Source organism: Balaenoptera physalus (genome assembly GCF_965194825.1).
Source record: "Balaenoptera physalus genome assembly, chromosome: 5".
In the NCBI taxonomy this organism is placed as follows: Eukaryota; Metazoa; Chordata; class Mammalia; order Artiodactyla; family Balaenopteridae; genus Balaenoptera; species Balaenoptera physalus.
The window spans coordinates 84862634-84883769 of NC_138884.1; the positions used below are offsets into that span (position 1 = coordinate 84862634).

At 44.5% G+C, this 21136-nt stretch overlaps 1 protein-coding gene across 5 annotated transcripts in view; it reads left to right on the top strand.

Annotated features, from left to right (window-relative positions):
- Window positions 1-4637: 4637 nt before the first annotated feature.
- APBB2 (amyloid beta precursor protein binding family B member 2) overlaps window positions 4638-21136 on the top strand; it is a 363347-nt gene continuing 346848 nt past the window's right edge. For 3 of the 5 annotated variants that reach the window (XM_082464202.1, XM_082464193.1, XM_082464210.1), the window contains exon 1: window positions 4647-4848. The gene's annotated coding sequence lies outside the window, so the exon portion shown is untranslated. Of the gene's footprint in view, window positions 4849-21136 lie in introns of all 5 variants that reach the window. The other 2 variants (XM_082464206.1, XM_082464207.1) reach the window with 1 other exon arrangement.

Consider the following 21136-nt stretch of genomic DNA (forward strand, 5'->3'; position numbering starts at 1 on the left):
CTTTCCATGATGGTATTCTACACTCTGACAACAATTTTAGTTTGGAAAAATAGGACTAAAGCTCAGAGGAAAGCTAGATAGAGATAAAAACATGGTTCCTTTCAGAGGAGGAAATGATTAAGAATGAGGAGAGATTAAAGTCTTACACTATTGGGATAAAGGACTAGAGCAGCACCGTCCAATAAAATTTTCTGCAGTGATGGAAGTATTTTATACTTGCGCTGTCCAATATTGTAGCCATTAGCCCACACGACTATTGAACACTTGAAATGGGGCTAATATGACTGAGGAACTGAAATTTTAATTCTAATTATAATGAATATAAGTTAAAAAACCATATGTGGCTAGTGACTATCACATTGGACCGTTTAGAACTAGAGAAACCAGCCAGACATGGAGACAGTCCATCAGAGGAGAGGCCTTGTTGGTAACCCCAAAAATCACTAGGTATCTGATCATCCGCCTTATATCTGTGGGTAAGATTGGTCCTAAGTTTGGGGACTGTAAATCATTAATTAGGAAGGGGTTCTTTCCTACTGCAGACAACAAATTAATTTTACCAAGTCTTATTTTTGGAAGGAGAGTAAGTACAATACTCCACTCCTTTCTTTTCTTTTCCCTTCCCTTCCCCTTCCTTTCCTTCTTAGTGCCGCACCGTGCAGCTTGTGGGATCTAAGTTCCCCAACCAGGGATTGAACCCACACCCTTGGCAGTTAAAGCGCGGAGTCCTAACCACTGGACTGCCAGGGAATTCCCCCCACTACCTTTCTTATATGAGACAAAAATCACAGTCATTTTCTCAGTATTTGCATTTTTCTGTACAGAGTGTTACTTAAGAGCTCAAGCTCCAGGCAAACACCTGGGTTCAAATCCAAGTTCTGCCACTGAACCGGTTTGTTGTGCCTTGAGTTAAATTACTTCACATTCTCAAACTTCACTTTTACTACCTGTAACATAGGGATAACAATAGTATCTAACTCACAGAGTAATTGTGAAGATTAAGTTAAATAACCTATGTAAAACGCTTAGCCAGTATCTGGTACTGGCTTAGCACCCACTAAAGGCTGGCTATTCTGTAAATAGTACCTTATTGTGATGTTTGCACTTTGCACCTCTGTGTTTTGACATTTACTTGACTCTGTTTTTGCATAAGTGAAGGTATTCTCCCAGATCTCTAAATGTCAGAACATTCCAAAAAAGAAATACACATTCATCAAGATAAAAAGGTGGGTAGGGTTCTGAAAATTCTTGTTTGCAGTTATTTTTGTATTTCACTTTGATTTCTGTTTTGATAAAGTACTTTAAATCGGTACAGTGGAAAATCTTAACCCTGATATTTTGTTGTGATCATTAAAATTCCCTTAGTTTAACCTCAGTTCATACACCACATGATCATGCAAAAATACTAGAAGCTCTAAATGTTGACTCAAAAGATTTCTTGATGTCTGGAAGTTCTGAAGAATGTCGTACCGCTGTAATTAAGATATTTAATGCCTAGTCTCTGATTATCTTAGAAGTAGTTGTATAGGTTGTATAGTGGTTGGATAACTCAAGTACTCTTTAAAGACTAATGACTTCGGAAGTAGGAACAAGTAATAGGATCTCTTTTGTTGCCATCGATTTTGTACTTGGTAACCTTTGGACTGAAAGCATTGTGATGTAGTCTTGCACTTTGTATAGTGTTTATGCAAATAACAAATGTATCTTTTCATTAGATTGGGATGTCAAGAAATCTGTGTTCAAGTGCCACTTCTGCTGAGTTGTCTGTTAAGGAAAAGCCATTCACCTCTTTGGGCCACAGGTCCTCTGCAGCATCTAAGAGTTGATCCAGACTTGATTCTAGAATGATCTCCGAAGTATCCTTCCAACTAAAATCCCTTGAATCTGCCTTTTCTTTCCCCCTTTGGTCTCAAAGGACGTACACAGGTAATTTTTACTTCCATGCTTTTATAAACATGCTCTTGGAATATTTCATTTCCTTGGAAAACAATTCATGGGTGAGTCGGCATGACGGGAAAAAAAAAACACAATAGATATCAAAATTGCATGAGGTGGTGAAACGAAAAATGATTTTCTTTGTAAACCGAAATGATGAGGTACAGAGAAACCAATGACTTATTTGTAAAATGCGTGGTGGGAGGCTCTAGGCAGCAGAGCTAACGTGCTGTTACTTATGTAGCAGCGCGGGGGGAGGGGGAGGGGGAGGGGGAGGGGGCCCAGGAGTCCTCTCCATACTGCCTGAAAACGGCTATGACGGTAAACGTTCCTTTCCGTGAGGGAGAAAGAAAATGTGTGTCGGGAGGCGGAAGAAGGAAGCAAGCAAGCAAGGAAGGTTAAAAGCTCCCCCCAACCCCATCCTCTCTGGAAATAATACATCATTAAGGGAATTTCCTCCTGCAGCCACGGAACATTCTGTGGCCGTTTCCACGTCACTATTAGGGGCAGACAGGGATTTTGCTTTTTCTGGCGGTGACTTCCCAACTCCTCCTGCGGGTCCCCTGTGGGTCGCCGAACGTCGCCCTCCGCCCGGGGCGAAGTCGAGCAGCGAGAAGGCTCGCTAGGCAGGCGGCTGGCGCAGCGGCCGGGAGAGGGCGCAGGAGCGTTTCCTGCGTGAGCGCGGCCGCCGGGCCCGTTTCCGGAAGGCTGATTGCATCAGGTGTGGAGCTCGGCGCCTCCTCTGCCCAACCTGGCGGCCACTGCGCCTGCGCGCGTCGCCCCGCCCCGCCCCGCCGCCGAGGACTCCACTGCGGGTTTTCCTCCCGGTCCCGAGGAGATCAAGCCTGGAGGGGCGGGCGACGTTTACCGCCCCGGACCCCCGAGAGTGGGGATGGCGGGGCCGGACACCTGGGGAGCTGTGGAGTCCGAGGGAATAGAGTACCTGCGGAAAGAGGACCTGCCTGGAAGGCTGGTGGCGGGTCCCGTCTCTGCTGCTGACGGGATGGCTGGTCTTGGGCTAATTTCCTCGCCTCTCTAGGCCTGAAGGACATAGGCTAGAACTAAAAGGCGTTACAGTTAAGAGTCTGCATTTTCCCAAAGTAGGTTAAACTGCGGCCCCCAACTATCCGTGGTGCACGAACTCCATAGGCGGATCTTGGGGTGCAGAGACTCAGTCCCAAGGATGGGCACTTTCATGGATTTATAGGGATTTCTCAGTGGCAATATTGTTTTTGCGTTGCGGAAGAAGTGACGTGATTGTTGGCCTCCAGATTGGTCTGAGGGAAATTGTTCGTGGCAGAGGTTTGGGGGTGCAAATGCCAGAAACCCCTCTTCGATAAGGCAGCTTTCCCCTACCACTCATTCCTTCCAACCCCACTAGAGTGTGCGTCAGGGTTCCATTATACACCTATACACACCTAGTAGATTTCCCTCCTAACACTCTTCATGTTTGAAATGACATTTTTGAGTGATTATTTAATGGATTTCTGACCACCTCGCTGGACTAAGCTCTATGAAAGCAGGGGTCTAGGCTTTTTTTTTAAATTCACTGCTATCCCCAGGCTAACCATAAGATCTTGTGCGTCCTCAATAAATTCATGATGTCGAAGGAAAAACGTCATGCTGGCCCCAACTGCATCGAGTCCTCTCATGAAGAATAAGGACCGGTGGGGTGTGAGTTTGCTGTTTGAGGAAGGAGTGCATTTTGGAGGTTTGGGGAAGAGGATGAGTGAGGAGGAGCCATTACTTTGTAGTTACTATTAAATTACTTTTAGCACAATCCTCCTGAAGGAGATGGTAGGTAAGGCTGTGTGTAGAGCAGTGGTTCTCCAAGTGTGGTCCTCAGACCAGCAGCACCAGCAGCACCCGGAAAGTTGTTAGATGTGCAGATGCTTGGGCCGCATCACAGACCTACCCATTCAGAGACTCTGTCCAGCAATCTGTTTCCAAAAACCCTCCAGGCGATTCTGACGCAGGCTCAACTTTGACCACCGCATCGGTGAAGAGCAACCCCAATGATGCTTTGGGGACGTTATTCACAGTGTCTGGGGCAGAGCACTGATTACTACCTATTGAGTGTCCATTCTTATCAGGACCTTGCTTGTCTGTTTAAATTTGTTAAAATTTAGTTAATATTCCTGGAGGTGAAAAGGAAATTATGTTTTCCCCCTCCTGCAGGTGTGTTTCTTCCTTGAGGCGATCTTGCTGTGATTTTCACATCAAGAAATGGTGTGTGTGTGTGTGTGTGTGTGTGTGTGTGTGTGTGTCATATGCCTGGGGTTCTAGATAAGGAGACAAAAGGAAGGAGAAGATCTCCCCTACAAGTTGCAGCTGGATGGGTGTGGGCAGCTCACATCTGAGGACATTTTCCTGTTATAAGGGAATGCAGACATGTGGGAGAAAAGACTAGCCAGGGATAAGGTTACCTTTTGGTGCAGACAGACGCCGAGCCTCATGGAGGGGTTATCATACCGGGATGCATCGCTTTGGGTCTCGACACTCTGGCCCGCATTGCCTCCCTGCTATCTTCTCAGATGATAAGGGGAGCGCGAGTTCGAGAGGCCCCAAAGCCTCTGCCTGCAGGGGTCGCTCTAGGAGCGCGGCCCGCCCCCTCCTTCCAGGCCCCCGCCCCCGGCCCCGCCTTTCTCGGGATCCGCCCCCGCCCGGTCGGGCCCCTCCAGCCTCTCCGCGCAGCCGCCGCCAAAGCCCGGAGAAGTGGAATCTCGCCGGCGCCGCTCTCTGCGCGGGACTCATGGAGCGGAACTGGGCATGCTCAGTGGCCAAAGCCAGTCCTGGTCTCAAGTAGGAAGCTCGTGCGCTGTACCCGCAGCTGATCCTGGCGCTCCCGGCAGGGCGAGACTGGAGCAGAGCTGCCGGGCGCCGGAGCCGAGGCGAGCGCCGCGCGCACCGCCGGTGAGCCTCGCTTTCTTCCTTGCTTTTGCTCTCGACCCCGGGGGCGGCCCGGGAGTACTGGTGAGAGACCTGGGCAGCGGCAGCAGCTTGCGGCGAGTGGCTGCGCGTAGCCGGGGCGGCTGCTCCTCTCCTCCCGGCCCCGAGGGCTACGCGGCCACTGCCGCTCGCCCAGCCGCAGCCACAGCTGCAGCAGCTGCCACCGCATCTGCAGCGGGCGTCTGCTGCGGAGTCCCGTGCGCCCTGCGCCCGCGCCGCAGGGCTGGGTGGCACGGCGCCCGCGGGCTCACTCCTTGACTCCATCCCTCTGGCTTCTCGGCGCCCTCTTTCCATCGGCAGCCGGGGCTTTGCAGGGCCTGGGGCGGGGGAGACAGGGTTGGAGGGGGTGCGCCAGGCGGGGGCTGCGGAGGGGAAAAGTGAGGGTGGGCGCCGGCGGGGAAGAGCGCACACCCCCTTGCCCTGGCACCGGCCTCCTCTGTGCGGCTGGGCTCTCCCCGTGCGGCAGCGCGCTCCTGCCGGGGAGTTGAAGACCGAGCTGGCTTATAGGGGATTCAAAGGGGGAAAAGTTCATTTCCCCCTCGGAGGCAGGGAGCGTTTTAACTAGAAAATGGCTGTGCGAAGGGGACCGAATCAGGGAAGCTGGTCCTGAAATCCCCTTTGCTGCCCGCCGGGCGGAATGGAGGGTTGAACGCTAGAAATGACATTTGTGCGATGAAAAAGATTGCTGGACGGAGGGAGGGGTGCGGAGTCCCATAGAAACAATGAAAGGTGGTCTTGATGTCGGCGGAGAGGTCTAGAACTGAGGGGTCAGGGGCCAAGGGCCGAAGGACCGTGGGACCTGGATTTAAAAAATCATACATTAAAGAAACCAGATTTAGAGTTGTGGCCGTTTTGTAGTCAAGTTCAGCGCTGTTTAGAGCCATGACTGTCCCAGACGGTTTTGGATGGATGGAGTGGTTGGGGAGGACCAACACTGAGAGGAGAATAAGGTCAGTGTCGGAAGCTCAGACAAGATTGGGCGCAGGTTTTTTAGAAGTCCCTCAGTCACTGGCTTTACATTGCGCCTGATGACTTAGGTAAAATACCTAAAGGATTATCATAAAATGATGCCAGCAGTGGTGTTTGAATTCCAAGAAATGAAGAAACTTTGTGAGGTTGGCATTGGTTTGTCATTTGTTTTAATATTTCACTGATTTAAAAAGCAAGCAGTGGCATCCTGATCCGTTATTCTGGATTTGGTTCTCTTAAGTCTTTGGTTTATTTTTCTTGTCATGGATTTATACTTCAAATCTTGTCCTTAAATGGCCATGATAATTAAGAATATCTGAATTCGGGTAGATGGCCTTTCAGGAAGGGGGATTTCTTTATGAAGCCGCTTTGTTGTGTTTTCAGTTTGTAACTTGAAAGCAGTTATTTGTTCAACAGTTGTTTATTGTAACTTGCACAGTCCTAGAAATGGAACTGTTTTGAAAGGATGACATTTGTCAGGAGAATGAGGAACGTCCACGCTGGGGGAAATGCTGAGAGAACACAGGTGGCAGTAGAGTACAATGGTCCGGTAGTCAGAACACCTGGGGAAAACAGATGCAAGGTTTCTATAGCTGTCCTTTGGTCATCGGCTTACTATATAACCTCGAAAAATCACTCAGGGTCTTCCTAGGCTGGGCTTGGTCTAGATATTTGCTCAGGGCCTTTGAGAAAGAACTCTAAAGTTGAGATCCTTTTCTAGGGAAGGTGTTTACTTTTTCCATTCTGTCTTCAAAAGGATACTTTTAACTAAGTAATTCATCTGCAGGGAGCCAGCATGGTCCCCTTTTCTGAAACTTTTATAAAGTGGTAGTGGAAAAACTCAAGCTAAAGTGTGAAAGACTGGCTTTTTACAGTTAACTGGAGTAATAAGAATACTGACTACAGAACCATTTAGGAAAAGTCTACTAAATAGTGCAAGAATCCACGTATACAAAGATAAAATATTTTAAAACTTAACTCTTTTTATGTCATGTTTCAACTTTTTGATGACCTTTTTTTTTTCTGCCACCAGAGAAACAACAACAAACATCAGATTCTTTCTTTTTTTTCCTCTCTTTTCTGTTACAGCAGGAATTAATACTGAAAGGCTTGCCATTGTACTAGAACAGTGTTATGTTAATTACCCTCATTTCAGGATATCTAAATTTGTCTTTTGAGAGAAATGGAATGTTGTCTCTCTATACCTTCTTCAGTTATGCTTTTAAAATATTCAGTACCCTGATGATATAACCCCTTAAATTTTCCAGGGGCACAGGATAGACTTTTAGTAAAGTATTGTAAGAAGATATTACTACTTATGTGGGTGATGCTTATTTTCCTATCCCAAGTTAAGGAAAATAGCATTTGTTCATTATTTACTATGTGTCAAGTCTGATATTGAGCTTCGTACATATCTTACGTGTCAGCATCTTTGACATAAATGTCAGCTTCCCAAGAAAATCCCTCTGAGGATGTGGACAGTCCTTTGTTTGTACAGCAATAGAACTTCAAAGGTTTATTTTATATGAGACTATCTTCAACTGTTTTCATTATTATTCAATAAGCATTCTCTTGTAAAACATATTTGTTATTTAGAATTAGACTTGATTGGAACAGCATGTCTTCAAAATGATTTGAATGTTTTTAAGAAGCCTCCATCCAGGTTTAAAAACTGTTTTATGTTCATTTATTTTCAATAATGTTGTACTACCAACAAATAAATGTAAGGAAGATAAGCCCAGATTACCCATTTTAATTTTATTTGTTATTAGTGCATATTCTGCATGTTGATATGTGTTGATGGCGTTTCTTTCAGTTGAAATAGTTAGTTTGTCAAAGGCAGAGTGACAGATTCTCCATAATAAAGGGTCTGGTGGGATTTGACGAAAAGACCACAACCAGGGACTCCCAAGACTTGCCTTCTGGGCCAGGGTCGTCCACTACTTAAATTTACTGTGTGACCTTGGGAAAGTCAGTTCACTTCTTTGGATCTCAGTTTTCCCATCTGTAAAATGAGAGCGTAACAGTAGAAAGCACCCTCTGGGTGTCTGTTGAGCCTTCATGTCCCAGCCCAGGGGCCTGTGATGCATCCATTTGGAAAGGGGGACTATAGATAAAACCTTAGATGAAGCCGATTTTGTTTCGCTAAGTCTGGCCTGTCCTGCTTTGTGGAATGCCCTTCCTCTTTTTGGCCAATTCCTACATCCGTTCTGGTTTTTATTTGTCAAAGGATGGTTGTCATAACATTAACTCTTTGCAGCGCTGCCAGGTTTAGGTAGGAGATAAGGTAATGATTAGATTTGGGTAGAGCACCGTAGATATTTGAAACTGTTTTATAACATCTTCTGAGGAGACACTCTGCTCTTGGGCATGCAGGTAATCCAAGGAATAAGTCTCCTCTGGGGCTGTAGAGGAGGCTGCCCTGTACCTTGGTTGCCGGGGCCCACCCATGTGAAATTTGGACAAACTTTTCCCATGTCCCTGTCTTGTCGATTCAGCTGTTGATCAGAATTGCAGCCCTTGGTCTCTGGAATAAAATTATCATTATCAGTTCATGTTAGCACCATCGCTGTATTGAGCAGGTGCTGTATTGGTCTGCTGCCGTAGTAGCAGGAGTGATGGCTGTCGGAATGCAGCTACATGAATCTTTTCTTTTGGCAAGCTATGATGATGGGGCAGAGAGCAAAGGAAACCTGGTGTTTGTAGTGTACTTTGCTTTTAAGATGGTCACAAAACTCAGCCTCATTAACGTTCAAGTGAGGCAGGTGAAGAGAAGCCAGAGTTGTCAGCGTTTAAATAAGTGATAATAAATAGACAGTAAGTCTAGAGCTTCTGGTCATAACTAGGCTCCAGTGTTGCTGAGCCCGTGGTAGGAGCAGGGCAGTAACTGTGAACACCAGGTGAGAGCTGGAAGAGAGGAGGGACATGGAGGCTAGAAAGTCAAGTCATTGCAACTTGGCAAGAAATAAGAAGCCTTGATCGGTTTAAAGGTATCAGAGGCCATTGGGTGTAGAGTTACAGGAGACATTCCCTCTGTACATAACCGTATTTCCATAATATTTGAATCCTACCTAGTCTTCTAAGCATTGAACAAATGCTAGGGCAGGCATTACTTTTACAAGCAGGAAAAAAGTCACAATGTATCATTTATTGGTGTATAAAATGTGCAGATTCATATGGACAGCTACGGAAAGAGAACATGGGAAAAATGAACGGTATGGGATTATGGATTAAGGTTTTTCTTTATTGTTTGTGAATGATTTGGTCATTGTAAATAAAGCGAACCATTCTATCCTTTGCCTCTTGTGAAAATCTTGCAAAATTTTGTCTGCTAGGCGATAACAGGTTTTTGCAGTGTAACTCTCCTGGAAAGTATGCTTCAGGAATGCTCGGAGTAGGAGGCAGAATGGTTTGTTTTGATTTTTACCTTTCAAGTTGACTAAAACGAATGCACTTTTGGAACTGAGCTAGGAGGAGTGTGTGCTTTGGAGGACAAGGTTGGGGAGAACTTGCAGAGCTCCAGAGAGTGAAGGGAAATGCTGTTGTTGAAGAAGGAAGACTTGGCATTACTGGTGGTATGGAATGCAGCGTTTCCCAAATCGCTGCCCTATGAATCAGAGCTTAGTTTCTACACAATATAAAAGTAACTGAGTGTCTACTATGTGCACGTCACAGTGCTAGGGCTGTTGTCTGTTGGTGAGGTTTCCACTCTCCTTATCCAAGTGATGATGGTGACGGTGTAGTGAATATTTCATAATGTGTTCAAATTAGATGTGTCCTTTTCTCTGAGATTATATCATTCGGATATGGGGGTAAGATTTCTTTTACAAATTGATGGGAATATTTTTATTTGGCAGCTTAATGGTCCATGAAATTGATAAGTCTGGGAATCTGGGCCTGAGATGTAGGGAGCTCTGCCCTCAGGATCAAGTTGAATAGTGGAGGCCAGGCCAAACTGGAGCTTCTGGGTGGGCTGATGGCGCCTCCAGGCCTTCCAGGAATGTGGAGTCACTGGTACGGACCCAAGGTCCTAGGAGCTGAGAAGAAGCTAATTTTGAAAGTGCTCTGGGAACCAGCGAGTATTTTTGAATTATAGCCCAAGAATGACAAGGAAAACGCCAAGATGAAAGACAAGGTTCTGAGAGAGCAGGAAGGACAAGGGACTGAAATGTGAATTTTAGCAGGCTGGGCTACAAAATGACAGATCTTGGTTTTTGTTTCTTTGCATGCAGGCCTCTTTTTGCCCAAACAGCATGCTTTAGCAATTTAGGATTGGTGATTCTAGGAAATGCTGATGGAGTTACAGCCCAAGAACCGGGAGTTGTGTTATAGCCGGCTTGGTTTGGATCTCTGCAGTGCCATGCCCTCCAGGGTGAGCCTTGATAAGTCACTAGAGGAAGTTTAAGAATAATTTGCTCATGGAATTGGTATTATTCACCTTTAGTTTGAGTTGCTGTTAGTGGGTGGGAGGAGAGGGAAAAAAAAAAAAAAAAACCCAAATTATTTTTGAGTTTTAAATAGTAGTTTAAGAAAATAGGTAATGTATTTTCAGATAATACTTAAAAAATCTGTGCTTAGTAATATCTGGATCTCACTGGTCATAATAATAATATATTATTAATAGTGGATCTCTTTGTGCAAAGAGCTTTACAGCTGTTACCCTATTTAATTCTTACAAAATACTGTAGTGCTATTCCTATTTTAGAGATAAGGAAACTGAGGTCCTTTTCACTAAAGGCTGCACAGTGAACAGTGATGCTTGCCTTGGAACTGTAATCAACACAGAGGAGTCTGTGGGTTGCTGAGGAACTGACAAGGTGAAGAAATAACATTTATTAATTAAGGGCCACCTCTGCCTGGTGCTATACAGGAAACATTTCACTTTGTCTTTTGGGGTACCCTCTTTTTTTTCCCCTTTTTATAGGTGAGGAAACTCTGGTTCAGAAACATTAAAGGACTCACCCAGGCCCTAAACAAAGCCTGTATTGTTATTTCTACCACAACATGAAACTTTCCTAGATTCAGCCTTTGGGAGAAGGTGAAAATTTCTCCTTTTGTCCATTTTCAAAATCCCGTTAACCTAAATCTGCATGCTGAGTGGTGGAGCTGTTGCCTCCAGAGTGTGGCCCCCATGTGCATTTCTTTCGTCTGAACACAAATTGAATAGTTGGAAAATCCAAATATAATTTCTAAATATGTCTGAAACTAAGGGTTGCTGTGGTGAATCTCTCTGGGCAGATTCCAGTCTAGGATATTTCTATTGTAAATAAAATACACCAGAATCTGATTAGTTGTCACATGCCAATCATGAGGCAGTGTTGGGGTGACAGAGGCCTTTGATGACTTCAGAAAGTTGACGTGAGGATTTCAGGGCCTCTTCAGCAGCCCTGAGGCTCACTTGAGACTTCTGGCTGCTAGAGAGAGGATGGTGGGTACCCCTTTCTGGGAGCATCAAGCTCCTGCTTGATGGCTTTGTTCTTACCTTCTGATCTTCATTTGGTTTCCCAAGTAGACCTTTGTCCTGGGCAGTAGAGTCAGCCGGTAGACCTGCCACATTGAGTGTCTTGATTTGCTGGGCAGTACTCTGTATCAGTGGAAGTTATGAATAAATGGAATTTCCTTACGAGTTAGGTTTCTTGAGTTGATTCATTCTTGAGTGAACAAATACAACTGAATTTTTGAGTAGAACTGAGGCATGGTCTGGACTCACAGTGCTCTCAGAGGGGCGTAGATACTTCGGGAAACACTGATTCAACCTTGCATTCTGAGCAGAGCCTCTTATCCTCCCCGATAACCAAGCTTTATTTTTTTATACCTTTTCCAGATCACTAGTGCAGACAGACATGCATTCATTTGGGTACACTCAGAATCTTCGGCTTCGTTTGTCCATGCCTTTGTTCAGCAAATGTTTATTGAACACATACTTGGTGCCAGGTACAGTGGGAAGTTCAGGAAGACAGAAAGGAATGTACCAGAGTGTCAATATAAGCTGCTTCAGTAGAGGCATGTGTGTGAGGCTCTGAGGGAGGGGAGAGTAGGGAGGCCTTACAGGCCTTATAGGAGCCGTGGCAAAGGACTATGGCAGAACCCGCTACAGAAAACCTTTCAGCTGTCTCCTTTTCCATTTTTCTTTGTCTTAGTGGAAGTGTTGTAGCCTGCTTCTTCTATCCAACACCTAGGGTTTGCCACTGCTTCTATAAAGGACCTAGAGATTTGGCCTTTCAAATCTCTGTAGCTGTGGTTCTCAGAGGGGGCAGTTTTGCTCTCCGGGGAACATTTGGCAGTACTCCCTGGAAACATTTTTGATTGTCATGATTGTGGAAGAAGTACTGCTGGCATCAAGCGGGTGGAGGCCCAGGATGGTGCTAAATATCTTGCAGTGTGTGCACAGGACAACCCTATGGGGAGGCAGTTGGAATTTGGTGGTTACCAGCCAGACTTTTAGGATTCCAGTACTGCTCTGCAATTTCATAGCCATGTGATGTCGGACACCACAGTTACACTTGGACAACAGAATTACACAGTGCCTCAGTTTCCTCATAATGTGGTAATTACGAGGATTTCGTGAGGTAAGGTATGATAAGGGCTTAGGACAGTACTTGGGGGAGTTCCCTGGTGGTCTAGTGGTTAGGATTTTGGTGCTTTCACTGCTGTGGCCCGGATTCAATCCCTGGTCGGGGTAAGCCGTGCGCCGTGGCCAAAAAAAACAACAAAAAAACCCAAAACAAACAAACAAACAATACTTGGCATAAAGTAAGACCTTAACAGCTATTATTATATTTAGTTTTAAGCAAAAACTTTAACTTTTGTCTCTGAAGAGCTTGAGTTTGGAGAATCCAGGACAGCTGAGCTTATGGCACCGCCTCTCAGTATGCTTTGGGGTAAGAATTGACCATTGTTTTTGTTTCTCTGGTTCCTTTTTGTCCATGGGTTTTATTTTCCACTCTTACCACCTCTTGATTCTAGGACTTTCCTTTGCCTTTCATCCATTTTTTTCCCCAGGGACCCAAATTTATGCCTTTAATGAACCTTCCCCCTAGAGGGCTGAGAAATATATTTATGATGTTCCTTAGCTCTGTCTATTTTGGGAATGGTGAGAAAACGGGAAGCAGGTCAAGGGAGATGTTGCATTACTTCCTGATTGTCACAGCTCCCTTCTTTATAAAATTCCATGCAGGATTGAGAGGCAGGTGGTACCGCCTGCTTAGTAACTCTTCCCTCTACGCCCACCAGCTCCACCCCCAAGTTAGGTGCCTGCTATTTCCAAAATACCCTGTAATTGGGTCACAGCATTATCTGCCTGCTGGAAATCATTTCTAAAAATCAAAGTAAAGACTCAGTCTGTCTCTGAGGGATTTGAAATGTCTCTGTCCTCTACCTCTGGGCTTTGCAGAGTTGTTCTGAAAACAAAAGAAAGCAGGCTTATTATCTCGATTAGGTGGCAGTCTCTCTGTGGCCTAGAGCTGTGTCATATTTTCACTTGCAAATGCGCTCAAACCATGGTCCTTTCTGACTTTCAGCAGGAAGGTGAGCTTGTGGACTCCACACAACAGATCAAATTTACTGTTGAATTTTTATAACGTGATTGACTTGTAAAGGTTTTCATTCAGTGTTTTGAATAGTATCAACAGACTAGAGAAAAATTAAGTTCAGTTGATACAGGTTTCTGATTTCCTTCCCCGTGACACTGTCCTCTCTCCCCTGAATGACAGCAGTGGCCTCTCAGTGGCCTCTCGGCTTGTCCAGCTCCATTCAATCAGTTTGGCTTTCCAAGTGCTGGGCGCTGTTCCAAACAATGCACATAGAAACTGACCGGGATGGCCACTGCCTCTGAGAGCTAAAGAACTAGCTACGGTAAAATGCAATGTGTGCTTCCCAGATCAGCATCTGCTCTGCATGGGTGTGGGGTGTGTGTCAGGCAAGCTTCCCAGGAGAAGAGATGCTCCATCTATCCCACCGCACACCTGGCCCCTCTGTCTCTGCAGCTGTGTAAGGCGCCCCTGACTCCCAGCTCCGAAGTGTGCCTCCACTTCCTTCCCACCGCTATTGCCTCTCACCTAGGAGGCTGCAGCTCCTTCTCCAGGGCCTCTCCTTGTTCGCAACACGGTCTCCGAGGTCATCTCTTGAAATCTGCAGGCCTGGGCACGCCCACCCCACCCGCAGGGGCTCCTCGACGCCCTCAGGAGGAAGCCCAGCTCCTTGGCACCGCATCTGACCCCCCTCGTGGCCTGCTTGCTCTGCATCTCGTGCTCTGAGGTCAGACCTCACTGTTATTTACAACGTGACAGTTTTCTCTGGCCTTTTATCCTATTCCCATCGCCTGCAACCGTCCCTACCGCCTGTGGGCTCTTTACCTGCTTGACTTTCGTTCCTCCTTTCAGGAAGTAGCTTAATCTTCACCCACCTCAGTGTGCGGCAGGATGACCTGAGGGCTCGTTAAAACACACACCGTGGCTCCACCCCAGGGCTTCTGATCCCATAGGCCTGTGGTGTCTGTAGCCTGATGAAAGCTTGCACTTTAATGAGTTCCCAGGAGATGCTGATTGTGCTTGTCTGGGGACTGCACTTGGAACATGGTCACCTAGGGCAGGGTGACTGGTTCTTCTCGCTCCCATGGTGAGCTCCTCACACCCACTTACATCCCACCTTTGTTAGCACACAGAATTGTAACCATTTACTTCCCTGGCTCCTTTTCTAGTCTGTAAACCCTTGAGGGAAAGCACTGTGGTTTCTTCATCTTTGTGTTCCCAGTGTTTTGGAAGTCCTGGGTGCTTGATTAACATGTGTCAAAGAATGAGTATGTGAATGAACAAGAATGTTATTGTTGGAGGCTTTGATAAATATGCCCCAGGACATTTTCAGCAGCTAGTTTTCCTGAGAGTTTATCCCCAGATATGATGGTATAGGCTTATAGTATGATGTTAATGGGGTCGGTATGAGTTAACATAAGAGCCGATTAACTTTGTGGTTTTTGTGTCCAGATTCTAGAGGAGTCTAGGGGAGGGGCTACCTTTAAACCTATTATTGTTTCTGGAATGAATCAAAAATACATTTCTTATACGTTTTCTTATAGTGGCTCAGGATGAAAATATGTGTTCACAGGAAATGCAGATGTCATTTAATTTAGCCACAGCATAAGCATGGCCCCTTTATTTGAAATAATAAATCATATTGAACTGAAATTAAGTATAACCAGATGTTTAATCATTTCTCCAAGCCAGAAGGAGGGATAGCCAGAATACATTTCCTTATTCATTCTGCAAATGTTTATTAAGCACTTACTATGTGCCAGTGGGCTCGAGGGGCATGGCAATGATTAAAACACTCTCTGCTGTCTCTGTGGGAGGGTCTATGAAGAAATAGAGACGGGTGATGTGATGCAAAGTGCCTAGTGGGCTCCTTTAGATCAAGCGGTCCTAGTACGTGACTATTAAGCTGTGTCCCTAGTGGCAGTAAGTGATGGCCATGTCAGGATCATGGAGAGGAGCAATTTTAGGCCAGGAGAACGGTACAGAGGGCCTCACTTTAAAACATGTCTTGGTGGCAGGGAGGATAAATTAGGAGTTTTGGATTAACAGATACACACTACTATATATAAAACAGATAAACAACAGGAACCTACTGTATAGCAGAGGGAACTATATTCAGTATCTTGTAATAACCTATAATGGAGAAGAATCTGCAAAAGAATATATATATATATATATATATATATATATATATATATATATATACACACACACACACACACACACATATATATAACTGAATCACTTTGCTGTATACCTGAAACTAGCACAGCATTGTGAATCAACTATACTTTAATAAAAAAAAAGATACTCAAGGAATACGCACCCCCCCACAAACAAAAAAAGCCCCTTAAGGAGCCCTAATGATCCTATAGTCCTGAAAACTGGATTGATATCACATTATTATTGTGCCTGGTCATCGGTCATCCAGGCTTCGGCTCTAGGCTTGCTTCCAGGGCCTCTAAAGCAGTGTTTCTCAAAGTGATTGGAGACCTGAGTGATTGGAAATATACTGTGAATAAAGGTTTCTGCCATTAAGTTCAGAAAATTGTATATACCTACTCTCCATCAGCATATTTAAGAAGTCCTGCTGAAAAGAAGTTTGTTAACTTCCTTTAACCCAGCATTTGCCTGTGGGTGCATCTTGCACAGTCTCTTCTGAACTGGTGTTTCTTGGCGCACACCTGGGACAGCCAGCTCTAAAAGTTCTGCTTTGCATGCCCCTGAAAGAACGTTTCACGTGAGGCAGACTTCTCTGCTCCCTCTTCTGTTCACCCTTCAGTGTTTTCTCATCATTGCAGAGGACTGCAGGATCTTCAGTGGGGACAGGATTTCTTTTACTGGTTTTCCTCATGCCTGATAAGTTGATCAGTTCCACTGGCTTGGGTCCAAAGATAAATGGCATTTCGAGCCTGAGAGATCTGGCTGGCTAATGGAGAGTGGTTTTTTTGACTTGAATTGTTCAAATTATGACTTCATTCCATCTTCTTTCGGGTATCTAGACATTGTCTTGGAGGCCAGCTGACTCTAAGTGGAAGGAGGGAGAGAGGAGTGACCAGCTGGAGTTGCTAAGGCTGAGCATTAGGTATGAGAAAAATAAACTTGGGGCCAGACTTGGTTAAGCCTGTCCTGGGTTTTTGCTGACATTTTGGAATCTTGAGCCCAACTTAAAAAATATTGGCTTTTAGATTTTTTTTTCTGTTGAGGTGTGTTTAGTTTTGGTCCTACCTGAGGTCAGAGCTGATGGACTAGGTCTGTCTTTGTGAAGAGTTTTATTCTCTGATCATCTTTATGGTTGTAGTTTGGCACAGAGGCCAGGAAACGGACTAGGTCGGGCGAGCTCCCTGAAAATTTTCATTTGAGGGAGAGCCCTGGATGAGTCTTTTTGAAAGAATATTTGTATAGATAGAATAATTCAGAGTAAAACAGTGTTGGTTCAGTTGTCAGGGATGGGAGGAGGCCCCTATCCTGTGTTGCTGATTTTTTATGCTTGGGGCAACTCCCAGAAAGATGCAGTAGGACTTAACTGAGAAGAGGGTTAAAAGAAGCTGCAGATATAGATGGAATAGCCCCCAAAACCCTCCACCCAGGGAAGGAGCCAGTGTGGAGCGCTAGGAGAATTAGGGCTGGGGGGTCCCTGGGGGTTCCTTCTAGTTCTGGGAATTTAGACTTTGAATTTGCAGTGGTTGGTGCTTTTGGGTCCCCCTTGTCAGGGTACTCTTTTGTCGGCATTGGTGCTTTCCCTAAATGGGACAGTACATTTAGTGTGAACAGTAGATTTGTTGCATACCATTACTGTGGTCAGTATCTCCATGTCTTCAACCATCTATTATCCCAAATTTCAGGGGGAAAAAAACCCTGTGTTTGAATTAATCGTATTGCAATGATTTGAGCAGAAAATGTATGAGCAGTGGCGCAACAGAAGTAACACTCACCACCCTTATTCATGAGACTTAGCAATTGGGTCAGTGTCGTTTTCTAAAAATGTCTTTTTTTCCAGGACTTGAGGTTATTTGTACTAACATAGAGGAAGTCTTGCATTCCATCTACTTAACGTATAATGGTCTCCCGATCAAAGCCATCTCCTGCTGACTTGAGTTTTATTTTAGCTTAAATCATTTTCCTTTACTGGTACCAGATCGTGCTGTTATGTGTATATCTTACAACCTGCAAGTAGAAATAAAAAGCAAAAATAAGATGTGGCATTGTATTGAATTTTGTCTTTTTCCCCCTTTTGTTCTGAGAACATGTGGCTTACAAGAAAAACCAATAAAGACAGACGACTGGGGAGAGTGTTGATTTGTGGCATTATTATCTTTATTTCTTGTAAAGAAAACAGGATTTTCATTAGATGCTATTGTGCTGTTTTCCATTGAGAGAGATAATAGTGGGATGGATGGCCCCATTCAGAGTCTATATACATTTTTGCTTAACATTTAAATGATTTTTGTATGAACATTTGTAAAGGTGTTTCTTTCTTTCTGCAGCACCAACTATTAAACAGTGTGGTGCTATCTTGCCCAAAACAATGTCCTTCCATAGGAGAGCTCGATGGATACACGTTTTTATGAAATCACATTTGCTTTTCCTTAGTGTTGACCTTGAAAGCTAACTTTTGAAATGCTTGCAGATATATCTTTTTGATAGATGGTTAAGTCAAAGAAGGAGGATACCCAATGTGATGTGATTTTTTTTTTTTAACATCTTTATTGGGGTATAATTGCTTTACAGTGGTGTGTTAGTTTCTGCTGTATAACAAAGTGAATCAGCTATACATATAACATATATCCCCATATCTCCTCCCTCTTGCGTCTCCCTCCCACCCTCCCTATCCCACCCCTCTAGGTGGTCACAAAGCACCGAGCTGATCTCCCTGTGCTATGTGGCTGCTTCCCACTAGCTATCTGTTTTACATGTGGTAGTGTATATATGTCAGTGCTACTCTCTCACTTCGTCCCAGCTTACCCTTCCCCCTCCCCGTGTCCTCAGGTCCATTCTCTACATCTGCATGTGATGTGATTTTAAACATTTTGTTTGCATAAAGCAAAAGTTCGTGGGAGAATGAGTAGAAACAAGTAGAGATTTCACGGTGATGTTGGGGATGACTGCTGGCTTTCCCTCTCTTCTTCCCCAGCCACCCTTAGTGTTTCTATATCCTTTTAGCAATGAGTAAAAGGGAAAAACATAATTCTCATGTATTCATTCTTAATTCATCTAAAGGATGTGCATTTCAGGGGTGTTTCTTCAAGGAGACTAACTGGGAACAAAAGAGAGCTGGCATCACGCTTAGTGAAATAAGCCAGTCACGAAAGGACAAATATTGTATGAATGTCCTTATATGTGGTGCCTGGAGAAGTCAGATTTATAGAGACAAAGTGGAAGGTGGTTGCCAGGGCCTGGAAGGAAGAGGTTATAATGGGGAGTTATTGTTGAATGGGTTCCGAGTATCAGGTGGGGAAGATGAAAAAGTTCTGGAGATGGATGGTGGTGATGGTTGCACAACACTGTGAATGTACTTAATTCCACAGAACTGTACACCTAAAAATGGCTAAAATGATAAATTTGGTTATGTACACTTCACCACAATTAAAAAAAAAAGTTTAACCACCCCCCCCCCCAAAAAAAAAGAGAGAGAACTGGTCCTGTGTCCTCACCAGTGCAGGTACCGTGACCCAAGGACTTCTGACTTATTGTCAATGTGGAACCTGAAGGAGGAGTTAATTTGCACTGGGCTGAAGCTGCTGGGGCCTGTTCTGATGTCTGTGCAATCTGCCCCTGGGGCTGAGGCTCTGAGATTGTGAGGGTTCCCAGGACCCCAGGAGCTGGGGAGAGTACAGGTGCCACTCACCTGAACCTGGTCCTCAACTCCTGTGTTTTCAAAAGCTTTCTTTAGTGTAGGACTAACACTGATCCAGACGAGTTTGAAATCGTGAATTGGGTATGCTCTATGTGGGTCATGTTTTTGGCCATGTATATTACTGACTTCTACTTTGAATATGAAGTGACTTGGTAAAAATTAATCTTCATTGGGATGTCCTCAAAAACTGTGACACCTTTCCCATCTTTTCTGTTGAGTGTGCCCTCATAGCCAAGTGACCAGCTGGCCTCACCCTTCTTTTGCCTTGTCCATTTGTGGTTCTAAAGAGAGCATGGACTTCAGATCTAGACAGAGCTGAGTTTCAGTTTGGGCCCTGCCTTGGGGTAGGTGGGTATAGGTGGGTGCCCTGCCTGAGCCACAGTTTCTCTCTATAAAATATGTAGAATGATACCTACCTGGGTGGGAGGGTTTACTGTGATAATGTGAAAATGTGTGCTATAAAGTGATCAAGATATTTACTGCCTTGATTTCCTGTTGTTGAAGTCGTTGGTAGGTGGACCAGGCATTTTAGATTAACTCCACATTGGTTACTGTGCTATGGAAGATGGGCCTTGATCAAAAACTTACATATGTTTAGTATTAAAATATTTAACCAGGTAATTCTTTTAAAGAAGGCTGACAGGAAGATATTTGTAATTGGTAGTAGGTTTTTAATGCTGTATATTCAACTACATAGTCTTGGTGTTGACTGTTACCTCCCGCCTCCCCTTTAAGTATCTTCAGAGAATGTGGATGACAGTTCCTCAGTGTCTTTGATGCCTCATATTATAGTTTAATAGGTTTGGAAGACCTACGGGTTGGGATTTGATCCTGGATCGGTCTCTATCAGCAAAAGTTACCTACCTTTTCTCACCTGAAGAGGATCCTGTAGAGATGATAAGGGTTAATGTTTATTGGGCACCTCCTGTGAGACAGCAGCCACTGTGATGCACATGTTAACGTGGAGATCATTTGGCCCCGTGCGCCTGTGAAGTAGCTGCTGTAGTTATCTGCAGATACAGGTGGGGAAGCTGAGGCTCACCCGGTTTGTCCCAGGGCACACAGCTAGAGCAGGTGATAGGATTGGGCTGAGGGTAGATTATGAGGACAGAACTCGGCATGGGGAAGGCACTCGGTAAATGTGAATGCAGGTGCTTGAGTACACACACATACCCTTAAATTGATATTTCCCTGAGATGCAAGAGCTACTAGATTGCAAAATCAGGAAATATGCTGGGAAAGTAGAGAGAGTCTAAGGACCAACCAGCATGAGAAAGCTCGTGTCAGAAACACAAGCTGTGTTTGGTTGTAATTGTAGCTGCTTTGCATTTCTTTCTAATTGCTGTTTTAAACAAAGAAAATGTCTATAGTCTCTGTAGGGTGATATATACTTTCAAAGGATTGTAACTGGGGTTGTGATGTTTTTCTTGAGGAAAAAAATCAGTTATTTCTTTAATCATTGAGCATTCTGTCCTGAGAATGCACTCAGTATAATTAGAGAGGATAAGCTCCGGCCGCCAGGGGTGAGCAACTGGTGGTCTCGAAATGTTCTGTAAATATATTAGTCTGAAAATTGCATTTTAATGCAGTGTACTAGCAAAATTGAATTTTACTTACTAATTTATTCCATGTTAATAGTGGCCTTTTTCTACAGGAAGCCTGTTACTTTATTTAAAAAAATATATAGGTCATTTGTTTCTTCCAAAATAATTGAACGATCCTTTGGAATAACCTATTAGTACTTCCACTTCTATTTGAGTCAGGATAGTGATGGAATACAAGAAAGCAGATAGGTCAAGAATTTGATTTTAGGAAATATCATTTTCCCTATGATGTTTGCTTTGACTAGCTTTGGTGTACTGTGCATCCTGATTTAAATGCTATATTTTGATATTTA